This window comes from Pinus tabuliformis, chromosome 4_1 (genome assembly GCF_031772625.1).
Source record: "Pinus tabuliformis cultivar Carrire ecotype Pingquan chromosome 4_1, CPIR1, whole genome shotgun sequence".
In the NCBI taxonomy this organism is placed as follows: domain Eukaryota; kingdom Viridiplantae; phylum Streptophyta; class Pinopsida; order Pinales; family Pinaceae; genus Pinus; species Pinus tabuliformis.
The window spans coordinates 491,934,928-491,947,379 of record NC_142303.1 but is presented as its reverse complement, the minus strand read 5'-3'; the positions used below and the strand labels follow the sequence as shown (position 1 = coordinate 491,947,379).

Below are 12,452 nucleotides of genomic sequence, written 5' to 3'. Positions count from 1 at the left end.
GGCAGTCCTGGGAAGGGCACCAAGAATGACGTTCTGAAGGTCGAATAACCCAAGTTGGGGAGATCAAACAGATATTCCAATAACATAGACTATAACTGTTCATAGAAAGATTAGGAACAATTTTAAATAACATACGAATCATTATATCAGAAGAAGAACTATTCAATAGCCTCACTGTTGATTAATTTACATTTGATAATCTTACAAAACGAGAACCCAAAATTTATAGACATCATTATGCCAAAATTTCCCATTTGGAAGTGGCTTAGGGAGCCGTAATAAGAAGCAACATAATCCATGTCCAAAAACTTAAATATAACATTGATAGTAACTGAAACGAGGGAAATCCTCAAAGGAAGAAACCCTCATACAATGGGTAAATAAATCCGGAAACATTCGTCAGAGGGAAGGCTTGCATACCCATGGTCTTTGCGATGGAGGAACCCAGGTCTTGTAAAGGTTTGGCACCCGCGCCCATCCTCCATTCGATCAAACCCTACAACATAGCATGGTGGTTAAAGCTTAGCATAATTAATAAACCAAGGAAAAAAGGGTAACACAGATGCATATACTAGACCTATTCTGCAAGAGAAAGAGGTGACCACTTATTCACTTACCCAAGGAAGGGCAGGCGTAATAGAGGTTTTCTGTGACACAAGTTTCGGGCACCATTGTAGATCTAACGCCTGTAGGAACAAAACTATTATTAACACCCTTACCATGGCTAACATGTTAAACCATTGATTCAGAGAATGATTTAGAATGAAGGGCAAAACCACCAAAGCAAATTTCAGATTAAAATGTACCTGATGAGAGTGAATGATCTCGAAATGGCAGTGCGCGGTCCAAAGGCAAACCTATCTATAAATGGGGATTCCTGGTAAGCTCTCCACGATGCTTAGCAGATGGGAAAAGTTGGATTGCAAAAGGGTTTCACCGAAGACATCAGAGTTTTTTCCAAGCCACAGCTCCCAGAGCCATGCCAAGTGAAATGAACTCAGAAGCCAGACGAGCGCCAAGTCGTAAGGGTTTACCCTCGAGATCCAGTGAAGCATCGAAATCATCGCCTCCATCGAGTGGTACTTTGGACAACAGGTGGCACGCAATGAGAGTGAGCTCCGGTAGCTGGTGGCCATCCAACCATCGACCGATCGGATAAGGCCAAGGAATGTCAACATAATATGGTGTGAGATCCGAATTATTAACCATAAAATATTTTCATGTACCACCATGTTAGGTCATTAAACTAAGTGGGTATTATAACGTTAATTAATATGGTTGTAATCTGAGCCAATGAACTATATTTTACCTTGTAATAATATGCACACTTTAGTATATTTCATATCGATGCTCGTTATATCATTTAGATACTCATTGATGGTAAGTAAAGTTTTTAATTTTTTTATGGATATGTTGTTTGTATGGTTTATATTATTTAGGTGTTACATAAGTAATGTGAAGCTCAGCACAATTATTTGCACCTGTCTTATTGTCTATCTGCCATTTTGGAACAACAAAATTCCTTCAAGTGCAAAGCAAGCTCACTCTAATGTGTAAGCATTTGGTAGTACACAAGTAAATGCCACGGCAAAGCCTCTGAAAATAATTGGATCCAAGGGTATTGTTCCCACTTCTATTCACTCTGTCGCAGCATTTATGACCCTGCCACACATAGCTTTTGGATGTGTTTTTCCAGGTCTCCAAGATCCAAAATAGCTTCCAGAGAAGAATATGCACATGCATAGAAGAATAGAAGAACAACAGAGTCAAAATAGAAATTCGGGTAAAATTATGATAAAATCAAGTAAAATTTTTAAAATTTTTGGTTATAGTTATTAGATTTCAAGATTTTGGGTGAGCCAAAAGTTTTTAATGGTAGTAAATCTATTTCTACCATAAAAAAAATAATTTAAACACTTCAACATTCTGATTTTTTAGAATTTTTTAAACCAAATTCTAACCCCCAAAAAAAACAACCAGTGTGAATATAAATTTTGTTACAAGACAAGACCCATAAAAAGAAGATTCTCTGTATGCTTATCACCATTTGCCACTGGCATACTTTCTATGCCTTTAGAATACAATCACATGGGAACTGTCACCGTCAAGGAATCTATATGATCATACTTATTAATATCTTGATGACCATGACCAGCCCTTTTTGTCAAATGTATAAACATTTTAGATTTTGTTTTTATGTTTTTAATTAATTTTATTTTTTGGTTTTATTTGATTAATTTTATTTTAAATTGAATATGAAATTAAAATTATAAATTCTGAATTTAAAATTTTTAATAATGTTATTAATTTTTTAGATTAGAAATTAAATTTATTTATATATTTAAAAATGTCATTTAAATAAAAAAATGTTATTTTTATATTAAAATTTATATTATCTGATTTTAATAAAAATACACTTAAAAATATAAAAATAATATAAATCTTATCATTTTATATACACCTTTCAACGTTGCCTTAGATGGTATGGGTCAGGAAAGAAAAATAATGATCCAGTTCAAATCAAATATCACAGTAAAAGTAAGCATAAAAAATGAACATGAGCTAACCCCACTAACAGCGACAACTGTTAGCTCAGCATTATTCAACCGAAAGAGAACAAAAGCTTAGATATAACGAATATGCAGAGGTGATTGCAACGCGTATCACTTCAACCTCTGGTAGAAGAGCACCGCATCATACAGCTACTCTTGAGAAGTACTGATTTCTGACATTATGCTTTCGTGTATTTCTGTAATGTAATAATAAATTCGTATATATATATATATTGGAATTTGGATTTAAATTATCGAAGAGTTTAGCTACAAATTCATGTAGGATTGTGTGATTTTTGAGGTTTTGTTATATGAGTTGTAATTGAGTAAGAATCTCTATCCTCTTCCTTCATTCCTATATAATAGGACATTAATTTGTGTTGGGTTTGAGTTTTATTTAAAAAGAGCATTCTCTCAAAATCATTATATTTTATGTTTTATTATATTTATTTGTTTATTTTGATACTATGGTCAAAACCATGGGAATGCAAGTGAAGATCAAGACATAATATTAATTTTTGTTGGGAGGGTCACAAGGTCATGTGCGAGTTCTAAACTATTTCTAGATTCGCTACCTTAGTAGAGCACAACGTAGGTGTCATTGTTGCAATTGGGGATCTGGGATCAGTACCTCAAATTAATGTCGATTGCGGATTCCTAGAATTTTTTAGACTCTGACCGACATGGCGAGGTCAAGCCGGTGATGTCAATTGCTTGACCTATGTTAGTTGTGAAACCAATGAAGACGCCCACAATCACCGCCTATGCTAACGTCTTCACAACCACTTCCCACGCCAACCACCACCCTTGACTTCTAGAAATTACATTGTAGCTCATGCAAAAAACATGAGGAAAAATCTAGAGCTTTGTCCATCATCTATAAATTTGTATTTTTCCTTAGCTTGGGAAATCCAAGCAAGGAAAGGGCTGTTATGGAATGAAAGACCTGCGATTTTCTTCTTCATTGTTGTTTTTTTATCTTTGTCTTGTGTTTTACCTATTTGTGTTGTATTATGTTGTATTTGATTAGAATTGCTCTCCTCTTTGTTCTCTGTTGTGTTCTCTGATTCAATCAACTAGTATTAGGACTTGATTCTATAATCTCAGTGGCCCATTTGTCCCACGATCTTTGCCTCACCCCTCTTTAATGTCTCTTCTTTGCTATATTTTGTGGCTGTTGGACATCATCCTTCAAATTTGACCTGAAGTCATCCTCCCGAAGATGTTGTTGGTGCCACAGATATGTGATTGTGTTGGATTCGTGTCCATACAGTCGTTTGGATTTCATCTAGGCCTCACTGTTGAAATTTTTGTCATCAAGACTGATCCTCTGGCGTAATAACTCATATTTTCCACCACATTGTGTATTCAATTATACCGTCAGAGCTACATCAGAGAAATTGAGAGACGTAGCTGAATCGAAGGTGAATAATATTATATTTGACATATGATATGGAAGTCATGTAATTAATTTTATTGTCCAAACACCATTTGTTATAAATGTATATGTATCCTTTATGAGCTTTTATCAAATAATAATAATAATAACAATAATAATAATAATAATAAGAGGGTCATAGTTTGTTATATAATTGTTTGATTAAAGGAGATGGATTTTAACTCTTTATTTTTAAAAGTTGTAACAATTAGAGCCATATCTTGGAAGAGGAGTCTTGATTTTTGGGGTGTGAATTTGATTGAGAATGGAGACAACAACATTAACTGACATGGAGAAGTTGAGTAGGGCTAATTTTTCACTATGGAAATCACAGATGGAGGATATACTCATTTTTAAATATTAGTACTTTCCGATTGAGGGTACAACAAAGAAACCCTCATCCATGATGGATGAAGAATGGATTAAACTAGATAAAAAGGTGATTACAATAATCTTCCAATATCTTGAAAATAATGTGTTTTTCAATGTGTCTGGAGAAAAGACGACAAAAGGATTATGGAAGAAGCTCCATGATCTATATGAGAAGAACACAAAATCAAACAAAGTGTTATTGGTGAAGAATCTTTATAATCTCAAGATGAAGGAAGGTGTTTCAGTTGTTGAGAACTTGAATGAATTCAATATTACTACTACTCAGCTTGCCTCTATTAAAATCACTCTAGATGATGAAATTAGAGCTATTTTGTTGACATGTTCTGTGCCAAACAACTGGGAAAATTTAATTGTAGCTATGATAACTTCAACACATGTAGGGACCTAGAAGTTTTGATGATGTCAGCAGTAGTTTAATGAATGAGGAGTTGCAATGCAAGTCAACTGTGAAAAACTAGGGAGGATAAGTCATAACTCTAGCTGATCATGGTAGGAGAATTAATCAAAGCCAACAAGGGCATTCTAGATCAAGAGGTCGATCGAAATCAATGAGGGGCATTCTCATTTTCTTTCATTGTGGTAAAGCAAGGCACATGAAGAACGAATGTTGAGTCTGGAAGAAAGGAAAAAAGGATAAAAAACCAACCAATACAAATCACAAGTCGTCCAATGAAAATGAAGGTGTGACCACTGTTGTAATCATAAATGGTGATGTGTTATTTACTATTTCAGTAGAATACACATGTCTATATACATCTAGCAGTAGCTTTGATTAGATCCTTGACTCTGGGGCATATCACCATGTAACCCCATGCAAAGATAGTTTTGTTGCATATATTCCTCGTCATTATGGTAGAGTGCATTTAGGGAACAATCATTTTTCTAGTATTGTTGGAGTGGGAGATGTATAGAGTAAGATGAAGGATGGATAAGATATATTGTTGAAACTGGACAAGCATGTACCAGAAATTCACATCAGTTTGGTATCTGTGGGATGGTTTGATGATGAAGGCTATTACACAATATTTGGAAAAGGAGGCTCAAAAATTAGCAAAGGAACATTGGTTGTTGCTAAAGGACCCAATATAGGAACATTATATAAATTGAAGGAAATAACAAGAAAATCATATTTGGTTTTTGTCACAAAAGAAGGAAATTTAGCAGATCTGTGACATAGGAACTTAGGTCACATCAGCGAGAAGGGCTTAAAAGTTCTTGTTGGTAAAAATTTGACGCCGATTTTGAAATACTATAATATTGATATTTGTGAACATTGTATATATGGTAGACAAATAAGGGTTTCATTCCATAGAGGTGGTCATGACATAAAGAAAAAATTGTTAGAATTGATACACTTAGATGTGTTTAGGCTTATTAACATTAAGTCATTAGGAGGAGCATAATATTTTGTAACATTTATAGATAATTCATCAATGAAGGCTTGAGCTTACCCTATGAAAAGTAAACTTGAAGTGTTTGAAATATATGAAAAAATCCATGTTGTTGTTGAAAGAGAGACTAACAAATTTCTCAAGTGTTTAAGAACAGATAACGATAGAGAATATTGCTAAAAAGCATTCAAGTAATATTGTAATAAGTTTGGCATAAAGCATGAGAACACTATTCCTGGTACTCTTCAATAGAATGATGTTGTAGAAAGGATGAATCACACAACTATGAAGAAACTGAGTATGTTGTCAGATATTGGATTCGAGAAGCATTTTTGGGTAGAAGCAGTAAGGACAATTTGCTCTCTTATAAATCGATCTCCTACTACAACCTTGGATGGTGGAATTCATAAAGAAGTTTGGATTGGTAAGAAGTTGAATGTGAAGCATTTGTACATATTCCTGAAGAAAATAAAACTAAGCTAGATGATATGAAATTCATTTTTTTGGGATATGGTGGATGAACAATTTGGTTATGGTCTATGGTATCTAGTCAAATATAAAGTTATTATAATAAGGGATGTCATATTTAATGAGTTGGAAATGTATAAAAGGTCCATAGGTGAGTTGGAGTTCAAGAAATTCATTGGTAGATTTGAAGAGAAACATGAAATCATCCCACCAATGCAAGGAAATGGATAAAAAATTCAAGAGAAGGAAGGCGAGTAAGTGGAAAATGATGAAAATCAAGAAGAAGGAATCTTGCAAGAACCTTTATAGGAGATTAAACCTAATAACTCACCACCACAAGTAGTTCATAGATCTTATAGGCCTCACAAGCCTTCACAAAGGTATCCTCCTTCAAACTATACTTTATTAATTGATGAAGGTGAGCATGAATGTTTTCAAGAGGTCTGTAAAAAAGAGCATAGTAAAGAATGGAAGAAAGCCATGGAGGAATAAATGAACTCTTTGTTAGAAAATAAAACTTGGGAATTGGTAAAGCTCCCAAAAGGTAGAAAGGCCCTACAAAATAAATGGGTATACATGATTAAGCATGAAAGTGATGAAAAAAGGGAGACATATAAAGCAAGGCTGACAGTGAAAGGGTTTTCCAAAAAACAAGGTATCGACTTTACTGAATTTTTTTTACTTGTTTTCAAAATGTTATCCATTAGAGTCATTATTTGTCATGTTTCTACTTTAGACTTAGAATGTGAATAGTTAGATGTCAAAATAACTTTCCTTCATGGTGAATTGGAGGAAGAAATTTAGTTGGAGCAGTTAGAAGGCTTCATAGAAAAAGGAAAAGAAAGCATAATTTGCAAGTTGAAGAAGAGCATTTATGGGTTGGAATAGGTACCTCAATAATGGTATAAGAAATTTGATTCATTCATGTTGGAACGTGATTTTCACAGGTTGGAAGTTGACAATTGTGTCTATATTAAGAGGTATGGTCAAGGAAAATATATAATATTACTATTATATGTGGATGGCATGCTCATTTTTGGCCATTATAAGAAAATGATCAATAGGTTGAAGAAAGATTTGGGCAGTAAATTTCGAAGGAGAAGGAAGAAATGAGCAAGATTTCTTATGCTTCAACGATTGGTAGCTTGATGTATTCCATGTTATTCACACAACCAGACATTGCATATCCAATGGGAGTAGTGAGCAGGTTCCTTGCCAATCTAGGAAAATAACATTGGAAAGAAGTCAAATGGATTTTGATGTATCTCAAAGGGTACTAGTCATTATTGTTTATGTTTTGGTCATAATAAGATTGTGTTTGAAGGATTTAAAAGTGCAGATATGGTTGGAGGTATGACACTAGAAAGTATAGTACAAGTTATTTATATACAATTGTAGGTGCAAAAATATCTTGGGTGTCAAGGCCACAAAGAATAGTATCTCTCTCTACAACAACGAGAGAGTACATAGCTGTAATAGAAGCTTGTAAAGAGATGTTGTGGATGCAACGATTCCTAGGAGAGATAGGAACAAAGTAGGGCAAGTATGTGATATATTGTTATAGTCAAAGTGCCATTCACTTGGTGAAAAGCCCAAAATTTTAGTCAAAAGCCAAGCACATTGACTTAAGGTACCATTGGATCTGAAATGTCTTGGGGGAAGTAAAATTATCCTTCGAAAAAACCCATACAGATAAGAACCCTGCTAATATGCTCACTAAGAATCTACCAAGAAATAAACATGAGTTATGTAAAGACGTGGTAGGATTCAGTGTGACTTGATTCAACACTCTTCATTTAGCTTTAAGTGGGAGAATGTTAGATGTGAAGCAAACAAAGACGCCAATGCTGAGGCCAACAATGACTGCCTACACCAACCTTCTGATGGTCATTGCCCACACCAACCATTGCCCTTGACTTCTAGAAACCACATTGTAGCTCATGCAGAAAACATGAGGAAAATTTGAGAGATTTGTCCATCATTTATAAATTTATATTTTTCCTCAACCTCGGCAATCCAAGTAAGGCAAGGCCTATAATGGCATGAAAAATTTGTGATTTTCTTCACCATTGTCATTTTTTGATCTTTGTCTTGTGTTTTTCCTATTTGTGTTGTATTCTACTATATCTTATTAGAATTTTTTCCCTCTTTGTTCTTTGATGTGTTCTCTGATTCCATCAACCTAGCCCATATATGTTGGATCCAAGAATATTCTTGGAATCCACAATTGAGTTAAGGATGCCCCTACAACCCAAAAATTGATACAACTTGCACAGTTGTGCAATTTAATAGATATTGATGAATTTTCACATATTTGAAGAATTAAAAAAAAGGAACTAGAATTTTTAAGAATGAATTTGAAAGATTCAATACAAGTTATCTAGTTAAGTATTGATCCTTGAAAATTTCCATAACTGTCATATTTTTCGTCCATTCATAAGTATTTCTATTTTGCATGGTTCGATCACTGGTTCTAAATTATTTTTCAAGCGAAAATAAGTAGCTATCATAATTATGTGTCAAAAATTATGTTACTTTATTGATTTAGGCAAACCTAAAAGAAAGAAATAAAAAGTCTCGAACCAGAAAAAGAATGAAGAAAAATATTGAAGAGGGAAGAATAACTATTTCCTAAAGATAATCTTGATTCCTCCTAGTTAGATGGATGAGATTATTTGCTAACATATAGAGACTATGCAACGGGCAAAGTCTACATATTTAGTCAAACATAATTCCAGATTTGTTGTTGAAAAACCGATCAAAATACAGTAAAGATAAATACCTTAGAATATGGTGAAAGATGAAGAGGGGCAGGGAGATTCTACATGGGCAAGTTAAAGACGGTCAATAATCGGTTTACAGTGCTTCAGGTATGTTCAAATGACCATCTTTGGCCATTAATAAATTGTTTTGGTGATATAGTTAGTTCTCAGCAATACCATCTCTTAAGATGTCGAATATATGATATGTTTTAGCAGCCTTTGGACTCAACCCTGCATGCTACTACTTGTCTGTTGTCCCTGTCAGTGTTCTGGGATAGATTTCGGTGACATGCTTGTTTCCTTGGGATCCCATCTACTTCTCTAGCTTACATGATTATATTGCAGATGGTCCTGGACGTTTTACAAATAGAGATTGTTCATATACTAGTGTTGTGTTGGAAATACTGAGAGGGGGGCTGAATCAATATTTCTTTTAAATTATTATGTATATCAGTTAAAAAGATCTATATTTGGAACACAAAAGTAGATAACAGGAATATATGCTTTTATTAATGTGATATTTGCAATAAATCAAGTACAATCAATATATATATATATATATATATATATATATATATATATAGATATATATATATATAGATATCCCATCTACTTCTCTAGCTTACATGATTATATTGTAGATGGTCTTAGTCGTTTTACAATTGGAGCTTGTTCATATACTAGTGTTGTGTTGGAAATAATGAGAGGGGGGATGAATCAATATTTCTTTTCAATTATTATGTATATCAGTTAAAAAAAATTATATTTGGAACATAGAAGTAGATAATAGGAATATATGCTTTTATGAATGTGATATTTGCAATAAATCAAGTACAATATATATATATATATATATATATATATATAGATATATATATATATATATATAGATATATATATCTATATATCTATATGTATATATATATCTATATGTATATATATATATATATATATATATATATATATATATATATATATATATGTATGTATATATATACATGCATATAGATATATATATACATACATATATATATATATATACATACATACATACATACATATATATATATATATATATATATATATATATATATATATATATATATATATATATATATATATATATATACATATACATACACATACACATACACATACACATACACATACACACACACACACACACACATATATATATATATATATATATATGGTTTCAATCAGTTACCAAGACTCTTTGTGAGGCGTCAACCTCTAGAGCACCAACTTTGTCTTGTCAAGACACCAACCTTGAATTTGGGAGCACCAACTCCCAAGGACATCAATCCTTTCATTTTTGAGGCAGCAACCTCAAGGGCACCAACCCTCTGCTATAAACCGTCTGGATCTATTTCGTTGTAATTCTTTGCTCCCAACCCTGTTGGGCCCATGAATTACTTCTGTCCTCCTATTCCTTCCACTTCTCCCAGAACTTCGGCTTCCTTTATTTTCTTATAGTTCGCCAGTTGCCCAAAACTTTCCTTGTTCTCTACTTTATATTCCTAATACCCTTGACCTTTGTCTTCCTTTCTCCGCTAGCTCTTTGGCTTCCTCAACACTCGCTTGATCTTTCAGCTTCCTCTGTGCTCACTCTTCGGATTCCTTTGTCTCTTCAAATCCATCAATACACATAGGACACGTTAATGTGGAAGAGAGGCCGAATTACAATAGTGTTGCATATTAAAAATATCAGAGAGGCCCTTTTTTAATATTCATACAATATACATAAATTGTTCACAGAAACCATATAAGAGAGACTATAGCCATATAAAAGGTCCCACATGCCATGTCATCATTTTATCGCAATCGCTGCTTCTGGAGGTTTGCACATAACATAGCTGATTCCCAACTGCCAATCGGAGCGGATGCGATATGGTATTAAACAGTTATTAATAAGTCGGTCGGGTCCATACCCTTATCGCAATCATCGGAGCGACATTCTTTTGAACATTGCGATTATTGCGGATGTGACATTTGATTTAGCCATGCTATAATTGTGTAGTCGGGTCCACAATTATATCTCAATCAGTGGATTTTAATGTGGCAAAAACTTCAACAAGGCTTGCGATATTGCGACAGACGCGATATTACAATAGGGCATGTTATAACGTCGTAGTAGGTCTGCATACGTATCACAATCAGTGGTTCAGGGGTGACAACCCTTTATAACTTGCGCTATGACAGTTCTAATAGGTGGATGCGATACAACAATACATCATATTGTAATGGTCCCGTGGGTCCATATTTATATATATCGCAATTGCATATTTTAATCTGGCAAGGCTTAACGCTGGAATACAAGGATACATATGAAATACACTAGAAACCCGCTCTGAAACACTTAGCTGGACTTTAACTATTTATACACCCGGACATATATATCGTCGGTTCCACACATGCACATTTTCCAATGTTTGACTTTTTTGGATCAATCCTCCACCATAGATCTTACCATCCCATCTGACGGTTGATATTACACTCGACCAACAAAGCTGCTCAGTGATCTTGCACTGTAGATCAAAATTCATTTGATCCAATGCTTGACAATGATATCGAGTGAGCTACATGCACAAGGATTACCCGCCCGATAAGGTGGTTTCCTCTCTCCTTCTCCTACCACGCGCTAGTCAATGAATGGTATCGGGTGATCAGCCCTAAATACCACTTACAACCTTGACCTGCCTGAAAACCACTGTCACTATTTCAAACCTGCTTTTTGGAATATAACCACGTGCATTCACTCTTCATCCATATTCTTGATTTCTACCTATATTATATACTCCTCTGCTCTTTTGGCTCCTACGTTGACTTCTTTGGATCCCGATATGGCTCCTCCTCAATCTCCCGCTCTTACACTTAGCTTTCCTGTGGCTTTCGAGACCGCTGTTTATGCTTCTTTGCTACGTGTTCCTCTTTGTTTCTTCCATTGAACTTCTTCCTCTGCCTTTTCTTTGACTGCTCCTATTCTAAGCTTCCAATGAGCTCTTCCGATGGTTTCCAATGTCTTTCCAATGGCTTCCCATAATTGTTTACTCATCCAGAATATTGCCATATTGACATCAATGACAATCTAGGTCAACAATCTCCCGCTTTTTTATTAATGGTAATAGTCTTCCTCTCTCCCCCTTTGACACCAATGGCAAAGGAGTGTTCGGGGACTCCCCTTATTGAACTGATCCCCCTGTCTTGCAACATCTTTATGAATCGACTTAAATGATGCTAAAGAGATAACTCCCATCTTTTGAAGAAGATGTTCAAATGCTTCTCGAGGAAGAGGTTTTGTGGAAATATCAACTATCTGCTCCTTAGTATTGATATATTCCAAGATGATGTTTTGTTCAGCTACTTGTTCACAAATGAAGTGATACTTGATTGGTATATGTTTGTTCTTTGAGTGCATCACTGGATT

The 12,452-nt window shown here is 34.4% G+C and overlaps 1 long non-coding RNA gene across 1 annotated transcript; it reads right to left on the bottom strand.

Moving 5' to 3' along the window:
* Positions 1-334: 334 nt before the first annotated feature.
* LOC149176673 (uncharacterized) lies at positions 335-1,051 on the bottom strand. The gene is made up of 3 exons (XR_016258660.1): positions 807-1,051; positions 618-686; positions 335-496 (listed from the first exon to the last, which is right to left on the bottom strand). It is a non-coding gene; the product is annotated as an uncharacterized LOC149176673 (long non-coding RNA).
* Positions 1,052-12,452: the final 11,401 nt, after the last annotated feature.